Genomic DNA, 12,964 nt, shown 5'->3' on the forward strand with positions numbered 1-12,964 from the left:
AGAGCTGCCTTGCCGCTTGTAGTTCCCGTGCCGTGCTAAATGATACTGTGCTGCTTCCCTAACTGTTCCGGCGTAGACGTGCACTTTCACGGAGCACAGGTGTGCGACGTACCGAAGAGCTGCCTTCCAGCTGGTAGCTCCTATGCCATGCTTTAGGTGATGCTGTGCTGCTTCCGAAATTGTTCCGGCGTAAACGTGCATTTTCACGGAGCACAGGTGTTGCAGTTAGTATTGATTCCGCTGGTCTGTCGCACGTTTCGTCGACACCAAAGTTTCATCAACACTGTTACGCGAATTGCAAGCTGTATGGACATTTCATCGCGCGTGTCACCTACCCAGTCCACCCGTTCACGCCGATTTGCGACGGCAGTCTGCAGGGGCTTATTACCAGAAAAGTGGTCCCACATCGATTTCAGTTCAGCTCGTCCACGGCAGCCGCCAGACCCCGAAGGAGAGGATTTATTCGGACAGAATGCCACTAAAGCAATGCAGCTTCTTTAGTGGTCAGGATAGACTCTTTTCTGTCTGTTTTGTTATATTGTGACGGATGCTTGCTCCAGTCCTATTTTCTATCAATATTTACTATTCTGGAAAGTTCCAGGCCATGCTCAGCTGTCATTGTATGTTGTAGTGGAGGTGCTGCGCACTTTATCCATAGCCCTTCACTCTGTGTAGACCCTGGCGGCTCCTCGGCCGAGTTGCCCGATAAGAAGACACGGGTGGCACATTATCCCGAGTCTTAAACCCCCGGCAAGCCGTGAACCAAGTCCTATCCCGATCCCGGCAAAAAAACTGCAAGACGAGAGAGTACCACAAGGACGAAACTCGGAAATACACCACGAAGAACTTGAAATCCAAGCAAGTCGCTGCTATCATCAAGAACCACCGGAATTAGGTCTTTTGCCAGAAAAACCGAAGCGGACTAAGCCAACAATGACAAACCTGTAGCAGCAAACCACGTCCGCTCCCACCATCGTTTGCATGCCCGTTGCATCTCACACTCTGATGCACTTTCACGCAAGGTGTGTAAGACATCGAGGGCTGGATTGAACAATATGTCCGTGTCGCCCGCCACAGTGGGTAGATGGACAACCAGCTCCTGCAGAACCTATACTTCTCGTGGAAGAAACTGCGAGGCACTGGTTTGAGAACCACGAATCCTCCTTAACGTCGTGGGAAGTTTGCAAGATCGATCTGAAGTGCACGTTCATCAGTCAACATTGACGAGAGAGAGCCAAATTCCTGATTCTGTCCAGGACGCAGCCCGAACAAGAGCGTCACCGCCTTCGTGGGGGATGTTTTGCTTCTGATCGAGCACCCACGCCAACCCTGATGCTACAGACGACAAGAACCTAAGAATCCCATGTCCCTCAAGTGAGGGACAACACCTTCAGCAGCCTTGTCCGCAACCCCACGACAACAGTCGAAGGGTTCATATAAATGAGGCTTCTAACATTGAATGTACACTGCAGGCCCGAGCCTGTCCCTATCAACAACTCCCCAGTGTCTCAACACTCGAGTTGTTCAGCTGCAACTTCGACGCCAGGCATCCGTGACATCATCCACAACGGTGTCCGGGAGGAGATAAGGAAGCTAGTTCCTGCCATCAGTTGCCCGGGTTTTATTTTGATCGCCGAGATTGTTTCAGAAGCAGTTCGACAGGCATTTCAACTGGAGACTTCTTTGAGTGAAGCGGCATCTGACGAACTGAGGGCGACTTATGCCACAAAGTCACAACGACCACCACCGGCTACCTGTTACTATTGAATGCCAATTCAACGAGACACCCCAACGCCGAAGCATTCCCGACATCGGGAAGAACCAGTGTAGGTCCGCGCTAAACAAAGTACACCGAGGAAAACGGAGGTATTGCGAATGGCCGACCGAAGACCACTCTGCTACCACTGCATGAGGCCGACCATGTCTACTGGAGGTGCCCATACCAATGAATTGGCCTGCAAAGCTTCGTGCTGAATGGACCTTGACCACGTCTCGACGAGCGTCCGCGGAAAATTGAGGATTATCTTCGGCGGTCTTTGTCCCTGGTGTCGACATTACCCCGAAGATCGTGTTCTACTTCATCTGGACGGGAGGTAAGCACGACAAAGCAGGTGAGCGGCAATGCAAGGAGAGTTGATCTGGTGTCGGTTGTCGTCCAAGGACAATACCTAATAATTTGCTGACACTAATTGTGTGTGTCCACGCCACGAAGCACACGATTTCCAACTTTGAGGGAGAATGCCGCTCAGTGACTTAAAGAAATAGAATGGTTGGTTGCTCTCAAAAGTGGACTGCAAGCATCACCAGACTTCACTTTGCCACATGAGACTTACACAAGTTGCAGTGGTCGCGGGATGCAGAATAAATCTTCATTACGAAATGGAAGTGAAGTTGCTTGGATAGCAAACAAACATTGTTGCCAGCTATCAAGTCAACGGTACAGCAAAAGGCGCAGCCACATAACCAATACATGCCCGAGCTTGCTGCATTGATGCAGAAAACGACCAGGAAATTTTTGCGGATTAAAAGCCAGCCCCGCATTTTCAGTGCATCAGATGTCAGTGGCCGCACATGACGTATGATTACAAGACGGCATCAGTCGGTCAAAGTTGCTACTCGAACAAACTGAACACCGACGTGCCAGGAGCGTCATCCCACAACAAAGTCCCCAGGTATTACGACTCAACGCCTGACAGGAGACTGTCGCAGAAAGAACTCGTTCTGGAACCATTAACTAAGAATCAATAATTATGTAATCCAGTGGAAATAAACATATTTGATACACTAACCACATAAACATTTTTACGCTTGCCTTTACACCTCGAGAGTTTATACACCAAGAATTGTGTTCACCGCACGCGCAGGTCCTTTTGAGGGCTCTCGCATCTCTGGCCCTTCAATTATAATTAATGGGACATACCAGACTGGCAGACTTGTTGCATTGACTGCACTCATTCCACTTCTCCTGAACATGTGGCACATCCGAAAACCAACTCCAGTGATGTGAAAATGTTATTTATTAATTTATTCCCTCCAGGGGCCTTCGTAGGCATTGCAGAGAGGATACTTCAAACTACACACATTGTAATAACATTAAAGCACACTGATGTAACTTCTTAATTGCAAAAACAAACACACCTCTGAGCATATACTTTAATAGTACGTGTTGATGCATTGTTATGTAGCAGGACACTTTCTATATGTATGACACAATAGACCCTTTGCAGAACCCCATCAAAAAATGGTAACACAACTGTTACCATTTTTTTCGGCGTAGAGCACACAAATGGGCCCCAGTTCATGTCGAATGCTAATGCAGCATTCGAGTCCAATAGGTGCCGAGCAGAGTTCACAGTGATGGCGGACATAACATTCTTGTCGAACAAATGGCCAAAGTATGAAAGCCTAGGGTAATTAGAGTAGTAGCTACTGTAATTCGTTTCATCCCAATTTGGCAAAGGCTACACTCTCGGTGAGCCAATATGCACGTTGGAGAAAGGCACATGACAACATGTCATTTAGTGCTCGTCTGCACAGATTTGTCACACACCTTCGCTCTGTCTCTCTGATTGGTTCGAGGGGGCTGTGGTGGTTGCCCTTTTCCAGGTTACAATGATACGAAGTATAGGCAACCCACACTTTTCAAAAATGTCTATTGAAGAGACCGAAAGGGATGGTCAACATTTTTCAACAAGACTGCTCTTCAGGCAAGGTAGGAATGAACACAAATATGAATCATCTTACCAGGTAATTAGAACAAGTAAATAATTGACCGACTAATATAATGCACTCTTGACGAAAAAAAGTATTGCTGCAATAAATCCTACGAAAGAGAAAAAGCTGCAGTTAATCTATGCATGCACCAAAACAGTTGTTCTTATTGCAAGTCAAATAGCTTTGAAGCAGGTGCAACAATTTATTCATCCCCACACTCAATAAAACGTCATCCTCGTAGCTGAAAATAAGTGTGCGCTTCGGACTCACCAAAAAAGGAAGAAAAGCGATCTAATGTAGAATCGTCGATTAGCACAAAGGGTTAAAGATCGCAGGAGCTTCCTCGCTAAAAGTTGCTATGGTTATTCGGTGACGCAGGGCTGAAACAACTTCTCCTAGGTCCTAACGCGACGTATACCTTTCGCATCGATTCTCAGACATTCCAACGTTCAAACAAAGCTAAGAGAATGCAAAAATTTTATGCTAAAACCACTCAAAGTTTTATCGATCCTCGAACAGATCTCGAATCCGAGCACCGGTACGGCGGTACGGCTGATGCTGTCTCACAGGTGTTAATATCCAGATGATCCAGAGCGATCTTGCGCAAAAACGGTACAAAGTCTCATTCCTTCATATTTTCACATTATACCTGCGTCAGCGAGCACGAAAAAGCACGAAATCGTCGGAAAGCAGCTGCACATCACGGCTGCCGCGCACCGAACAAACTCGCATCCGCCAGCTCTGGGCGCTGCCATTTTACCTGTGACGTCACGGCTCTTGGGAGCTCACGTGACGAGTGGTCACATTTGCGTAAAATATGGCGGCAACCGGAGGGGTGCCACTTCCGAACTTCCGGTTTATCACTCTAAGCCCCTCTACCTCATTGATGTCGATACATTACGCATTCCACTAGTATAAGCTGAACATATCTATTGAGCGCATACACATACAGGGCACAACAAGTATCAATAGAACCGCACACTAACCCGATAACTACTTCTGAGTTCTGCGTTTCCGCCTTTTATACTGATCGTTTTGAATGTAAGGATATTATCGGTGACTACTTAAGCAATAAATAATATTCCCAGCATGGCCTTCCTTTTTCAGTAATATCATACCTCTGAGAGTATTTTAACGGCTCATGGGATGAATCTCTTAGTAAAACGTAAACGCTCATGCCGTAATTATTTGAGAGCCAATAAATCGAGCCGCTCCACTGCGGCTCCAAGTCACGTGTTTGCTCTCCCGCACGGCACGTCATAGCCAGTATTTCTATTGTAGAGCTTGCTTCTATTTGTGCTGTTCGCGTGCGACTGCGATTGCCGACTTGAATTAATCTCTGTAGAGGGGGCTCAGGTGGAAGCGAAGCTTCACGGTCAGAGAAATCGCTTTTCGGTGAACTTCAATGCAGTCAAAGCCGCGATTTGCGGCAGGTGTTAAGTGTACGGAGCTACGCCGTGATGAGCTCGAAGACGTCTAGAGCTCATCTCAGCGCGCCACTTGGGGGGCAGTTTCTCCAGGAATTATTTAAACAACAAAATAAAGGATAATTTTTTTTGACGATTTTACCTACCATCCTCCCTTAATGCTGAAATTTCAAACGGTAAATACCATCTTTCCGACATATTTTCAATACTGTTCAGTCCTTTTCCCAAAGCGCACTCGCTCTCGGGCAGGGGACAACAGGACATCGCAGACGACAGTCACATCGGCCACTTACTATAGGAACTGCGGTTCAGACCAGCGTTTCAACATGACTATCCGCACGTCGATCGATTGCACTGTAATCTCTCAAGAGGTCTTTAACTTTATAATGTAAATCGGAATGTCAACCTGCGACACCTTGCCCCTTCCGATCACGACTCAAACAGAGGCAACAATGCCGGACCATTTAAGTCATCTCATTTTGTTACACCACTGATGCGCGAACACACGGTCACATCGGCGATACTTGTAGCCTTCAGTTCACAACGCACAACACTGCCATAGCGAAGTTGCTGCTACGTTGCTGACACGCAGATATACAGAACCACGTTGAACGCCGGTTGGCACTCGGCATCGGAAAAGAGAACCGAACTCACCACAGAAGGCACCCAGGCACCTGGAAGCCAAATTTGCCGGTCTTGGACGCAGTTTCTGGAGTTTCCATGCGTCGTCAACGTCGAAATGTCGTCCCGCAAGCGGAGTGTACGTAGCGCTGCTGTCGCTGCTCCGTAACTTCGCTGTTTCTAGCGGCTTCGTTTGTTCGCTTGATAAAATTAGTGGTAAAAACATCAATGCAACCGAAATGTTCTGCACGTTTGGACTGGGATTCGGAATTACAGGCGGCCCTCCATGCCACTGAAGCTCAATCAACTCAACAGCTATTTCTTAGACAATGCTCGCGACGTGCTCGAAAAACGAAACCGAAAGAAGATGAGGCGGGAGGGTGGAAACGTTCTTCCGTCTGCATGGAGAAGGAGAAAAACGTCTCGTTCCTCCCTTCTTCTCGTGTCCGCTTGGGGGCGCGTCAGTAGAAGGGAGTAAGACGCGTCATTGCAACCTTTTTCCTCCTTTTTTTAGAGTGTATATTTCTCGCATAGAGGGTTTAGTAGACCGTTTCGATACCTTTCGACAACAGAGTTTTAGGGAACCATTTTTGCACATCCGATAGGGTACGATGCGGTCCCGGTACGCACTGCGCATGTGGGAGACGTCTGTAATTGCGCATGCGCAGTTTGTACCGGAGGGCCCATCGTACCGTATGGGTGTGTACGAAAGCGGTTCCCTAGAACTCCCTAACGATACCCGATAACAGTACGACGCATGCGCAAAAGCGGTGGCGGAGTAGTGGGTATCGTAATCGGAGTCATCAGAACGATCTACTAAAACTCTTTTAATAGCTGGTTGGCTGCCCGAAAAGAAAAAAAAAAAAGCTGAGTAACGTCACAATTCGAAATTGGCGTGACGTAGCTCAATAACGCACATCCGGTTTGCGTGGGTGAGTCGTCTGCTTAAGGCCCTGTCACACTGAGGCTACAGTTGGACAACTCTATCCGGCAACACGAGGAAATCGTGTTGCCGGCGACCCTGTCACATCACGGCAACAACAGCAGTCGGGCAACATGTTGCTGAAGCCCGGCAACCGTGTTGCCCGATTTGTTGTCCGACAACCCTATCACATCGCGCTGACGGCGGGGACGACCACGACCTACTGTAATCATGACCTGCTCATAGACTGGCTCCCTAAGAAAGACGCTGTCGCCGATGAAGTGCGTCACGTTGCCATTGGGGGCGTTCCGTAAAAGCTTTTCTGCGACCCCAACACGGCTCACAGCCTGTCTAAAGGACGATTCACACGCCGCGCGGCTGCTGATATCTGTTACTCGGGAACACCTACCGTAGCGTGGCGCCAGCAGGCTGCAGTAGCAGTAGCACGCAGCAAGTGTATCGCTTTCATGTTTGCTTGGATTGAAAGAGCGCGTTTCTGAGGCACGGAAGCGCAAAGGCGTTTTTTTAACCTCGACTGCTCTTGTGCCATCGTCGAAAAAAGGAGCGTTCTCGTACAACCCGTAAATAATCGCTGTGCTGGCAGCCGGCGTCTCTAAACTCCGTTTCACCTTATGTTGTACCGCAGAAAAGGCTAGAAGCGCGAGCTCATAGCGTTGGGAGCTCCACTTAATGCACGAGAACTTGTGCCGCCGAGATGTGCCCTAGAGCGAGAAGCTCGCGCTTGTAGCCTTTTTTGCGGTACATCATAAGGTGAAACAGAGAATAGTAACAAATTCGTCACGCGACCACCAACTGACGAGATCCCGCGAGGCACGCGAGGAGAACAGGGCAGGAACAGATAAGGCCGCCGTGCCTTGCGCGACTTCGATTAAAATGCGGATACCCTAGGGAACAATAGTGCCTTTATGCAGCCACGCAAAGTCATAGCGTGACGGAACGCAGCGGCCGAGGCCATGTACTACAAGGTGCGCGCTGGCACATTCTTCTGTGGGCAGGTCAGGATTACAGTAAGTCGTGGGGACGACACGGGGAGCACACCGCCATCTTGATTGTTTACCTTCGTTCTTGTGCGGCGAGGAGTCGCTAGAAATGTGACTCTACAAAGTGCTAGTGCGTTCGAAGAACCGGAAATTACCACGAGACGACATCAACCAGTGACTGTGATTAGAACACTTGACACGGGGAGTATTTTCCACCCTTTATTTTATCAAAATTTTCTTCATTCGCTGACAAAGCAGATAGCCCTAACCGAGGAAAACCATATGAAGTGTTTCTGTCCGGTCCTTTCCTTCATGCAATTCCTATTTCTACTATAAACTTGAGTTAGCACCGGCAGTACCCCAAAGCGTCTTTTGTAGGGTGGTGTTGAGCTGAACTGACAGTGCTTAAAAACTGCGACACCGACACGATCGGCCTTCATAACAATCGGTGGAATAAATATTTTTCAACGCTGTCTGTTTGCCTACCGCCTGCTATGTGATCACTTCATTCTCCAAAACGTCCTGGGTATTTTTTGAAACAAATCAGGCGTCTGGTAGCGGCTGTTTTCAAGATACAAGCATCAACAGTCATGATCAGAGTGGTCGTTTTAATCTTTCGATTTTTTAATGTTTGCTTTTCTGGATTATTTTTATTATAATTTATCAGTTGAGTAGGCATTCCATTTTCATTGACTAGCAGTAATATGAGCTGGTCTCCCGGCAGTCCTAATGTCAATACCAGTCTGAACGTTGACAACCGTAGCTGTGACCATTTAAAACAATAGCTTCCGTAATTACGCAGTAAAGACATTTATCAAATTATTTGAGCTGCACGCCAGCCTTAAGTATTGCTAAATGACATTTTTGAAGCATTATTTGAGTAAGACACTATTGATACGGAATTATCTCTGCCATCGAAAGTATATCCGTTGCCGTGTTGTCAACACAAAATTCGCTCAGCCAGCGATCGTGGCAACACGTTGTCCAACACAAGTTGCTGCTGTTTTTGTTGCCGAAAGCTGTCATACCGAAGACGACATTTTAGTTGTGGTCCATGTTGTCCTGCTGCTGTCGCGATGCGACAGCTTTATCGGACAACGCGGGGAGCGAGCAACAAGTTCCCCGACTATTGGACAACGTGTTGTGTTGCTGTTGCCATCGTGTTGCCTCAGTGTGACAGGGCCTTTACAATCTAATCTGCTCGTCCGTGTCCCGACTCCCAGAAAGCGGAATCGGGTGACGCGTCGTAAAGAACCGACCACGACTTAATCTCAGGGGCCTCCTCGCACTTCGACTGTAGACCGCTACGCTGTCCCAGCGCAGGGAGGTCTCGGCGCTTCGCTAATTGCGCTTCGCGCGACGTAACAAGCGAGCGACGAACGCGACGCCATCGGGAAGTGGGTTGCCGCGAGACCGCCCTGGTTTGACCATGGGCGCGTTCACGTTTTGCGTCCCGGTATGGTGCCTGGAACGCGTCTCCGACTGGTGTGTTTACCGGGTTCAAAAAAGTGGTCCCTCGATTTCCGCCTGATGACGTCATAGAAGTGTCATGCTGTCGCCGGTTGCGACCCTGGCGGCGCCCCAACAGTTGTGGTTTAAGTGGCAGACGCCTGTTCTGCCGCAGGTCGCTTTCCACTGTGACAGTTCACGGAAGCTGCGGCAGCCGGAAGTTGGGACGCCTAAAGGGACGCCGTGACGAAAGCGACACTCGCGTTCGCTCGTGCTTTTCGCCAGCATTTCTACGGCCAACCGCCAGGATCGCGACAGGCAACAGCATGACACTCGCGTCATTTGTTGCCACATTGGGACCACTTTTGATGTATGGGCGGGATAGGACGCTAAACACACCAGTCGAAGACGCGATCCAGGCACCATAGTCCCGGTGCAGCATTTCATCGTCGGAGCACGCGGTGAAATGTGTTTCTGAAATTCGGAGAGATATGCAAGCGTAATGTGATAAGAAGAACAACAACCGAGTTTGACAAAATACGTAATAACCACAAACCAAAATTGCTCTTTTTGTTTTTCATGTACATTACGTTATACCGAAGAAATTGGCAGTTCCAAGTGTTACGAAATCAGAGTTGCTGACGTTCCCGTCGGAAATCACTGTTTCTCAGCACATAAATTATTGCACCGATATTGACCGATCCAAAAACATTTTCTTTTAAAATGTTTGCCTGGCATTACCCAAGTAGTGCTGCATTATGCGTTGTTGTTTTTTTCATAAACTTTTAAACACTTTGATGCCAAGCTGCCATGTTGCTGTGTTTTGTGACATCGTTGTAGACAATATTAAGGCTGGTTTCTGGATGTCAAATGCTGTATCACGTATAAAAGTAACGTTGGATGCCTCGATTAAATGTGTGTACCGAGGAAAGGCAATAAGCCCAATAAAATGGGAACTTGAGACCCCTCGAAGCGCAGGAAACTAGCAATGAAGTTAAGGAGACCAGATCAGCAGTATCAAATGCCAACCGGAAGTCTCGAGCAGCAAATGCACGTCACTAGGTGGTCAATAAACGACATATCTCAAACTCCCCTTACGACTCACCACGACCAACCGCCAGCCAACTGCTACACTGCAACAAGAAATATTGGTCAACTTAGCGCGACGATCGATGTATACCAAAAAAGTAACAATTTCACGCGTGATCCAAGTACCAGATCAGTGTGACATCAAGGGTCCATCGATTACTGGAATCGCCCAAACTGCGTGAAACAAAAACAAAAAGGCTCTCTTGTTATTTCTGATAAAGCACGACGTCCGTAAGTAACAGTCGACCGCGGCTGCCGTCAGCGGCAGCACTAGTCACCAAACCAGTCTCTCTCATTACCGATAAAAACGAAACAAAATCACGCTATAGACTCCGCTGCAATCTGAGGAAAAAATACAGAACAAAGAACAAAACAAGTACGGCGAGTCTGGTTCCTTAGTGAGAAGAACGATATCAATGGATGCCAGACAATCACAAAAAATAAGGACAAGGTCTTTCTTTCTTCTTTCCCCTCGAGGAAAACGACTCCGGGCCGTGGCCAATACGATTGGACCACGGGTAAACTCCGCGACAACTAATGGCCAGGGTAATAGGCTCATATCGAGAGAGTCCTCCCCCCACCCCCTGCCGTTTCGTTCGTTACCTATGGCCAGAGATGGGCATGAGCTCAGGCCGAGCCGGCGGGGAGCCGTTTTCCAAATTACCCTTATTCTTTTTGGAGAGGCCTTGCCGCTCATTCTGCTTCCTTAGAAACCCAGTCGGGTGAGAAGAGAAAAGGCCGGGAGGATCAATGCGCTGCTGTGCGGGCACACTGGTTGCAATCGACGCTGCTGAGGAATCGAGTGGTCCATCTAGGCATTGATTCGCCGGCTTCGGACGCGACACGCGTTCCACAATGGGAGGCTGCTTTCTTGTTGTGGTTGTTTTCTCACTCGCTTTCATCTGAACACCCGTTGATAAAAAAAAAAAAAGAAAGGTTCGGCCTTTTGCTGAGTGTTACTAATGTACCCCATTATGTGGTCAGTGAAGACACATATGGGTGCATTTAAGAACAATTATTTTTGTTTTACAAAAACGTATATATTGGAAACGCTAAAAATCATCCTTTGTTTCCTCTCTGAGAATAAAATTGTGTACCTACTTTGTCCAGCGCATGCGTCATGCCACACACTGTTTCTTTTTTTTTTCTTTTTTTTACGTTGCTGGCCATCAAGGGAGGGGGGGGGGGGGGGGGTGCCTCGTCATTGAGTTGGCGAACACGACGGTGAAGGTGAAACTTCACTGGGTCCCGTACGACGTGCCCAACGGCCAGGTAAAGAAATAGCTCGAGCGCTCTGGCAAGATCTCCGAGGTTACCAGGAAGCTCTTCGGGAGAAGGGGTTCCTAGCTGTCGAATCCAACACCCTAAGTGTGCATCTTATCCTCAAGGAAGGCTGCTACACTGTCGACAGCTTTCCCCACGAGATTCGCCCGGACGGGTGTAAGGAGCTCGTTGTTGTGCCAGGTTGCGTTCCGCTTTGCCTGCGTTGTCGCCGGACTGCCATGTCCCCCGATGCTCCGACTACCATCATTTCGCCCACGAGGCCGACGACTGCGTCAAGACCTACGCGTCGATGGCCCGCGACTGCAAGGCGGACGACCAGTTAGACTTTGTTATGGACGACGCCGAAGCGGAGGAGGCGGTCGGCGCGGACTTCCGCTGACTGGCGGCGTCGGGTCGGCACTCCCAGCAGACGTTGGACTTCCGGCCTCACCGGCTGGAAGAAGCGACGCTGATCTTGTGCCGCAAGGCGCGGAGGCGACGGGCACGAAGACGGAAAAGCCACCGGCTCAAGAGCGAGTCCGCAGCCAACGCGACGGAGGTACCCCGAAAGACGGTGACGACGGTATCCGTAGTCGCGACCCCTCGACTCCGGTGCCAGACGCGGACGTTGAGATGAGCCAGGTCATTAAGCGACTGCGAGACCCTACGTCATCGCCGCAAGACGACACCGTAGGACGGACCGGCAGGCCGCCGGAGGCCGGGACTTTTACCAAACGAACTCGTCTACAGGCCAAACCTCATCCCACCTGAAGACCGACGTAGAGAGAACTCGCGGTGAGTATCCTGCCCTAAAATTTTGGTTCATGTAACACTGATTTTTATTGGCATCTGTTGGAGGGCTTTTGCTTAACCAAAAGAGAATTACGGATCTCGACCCGAGCTCGCTTGATCTTCGTGACTCGATTCGCTTCGCGACATTAAACGTTCGCGGCTCCAACTCGCGGAAAAACAAACAAAAACAAACAATACCAGCTCCAACGGCTACTGGCTGATGAGGAAAATTATTTTTTTCGCCATACAGGAGACAAAAATTGCATCCGACCGCGACAAAGAGATAGCGCATGAAACCTTTTGTTAGTCGCTATGAAATTTGTGTGAGTCATGCGGTTAGAGTGTCGGCGAGCTGCTTCCTGTTCATAAAAAAAGTCGGTGCCACCGCGAGGCTATACCGTTGTTGGTGATGAGCCTGGTAGCTTCATTTCGTGTGATTTCTTTTTGGTGAACCGTGACTGTCGGATGATATGAGTCTACGCGCCTAACAGGGCTAAGGAAAGTGTGTGTTTTTATTTTATTTTGGAGCCATATTTGTAATGAGAGAAAGTTTCCGGTGGTCATGGGGGACTTTAATTGTGTCTTCAGCCAGGAAGACAGAGCCTCGCGATATCAGCGCAGAATTGCTGACCAAAGCGTTGGAACAGCATTTTCTAGAGAATGCAGCGCGCGCCGAAGCGAGACGA

Source organism: Ixodes scapularis, unplaced genomic scaffold, assembly GCF_016920785.2.
Source record: "Ixodes scapularis isolate PalLabHiFi unplaced genomic scaffold, ASM1692078v2 PGA_scaffold11__112_contigs__length_91849675, whole genome shotgun sequence".
In the NCBI taxonomy this organism is placed as follows: Eukaryota; Metazoa; Arthropoda; class Arachnida; order Ixodida; family Ixodidae; genus Ixodes; species Ixodes scapularis.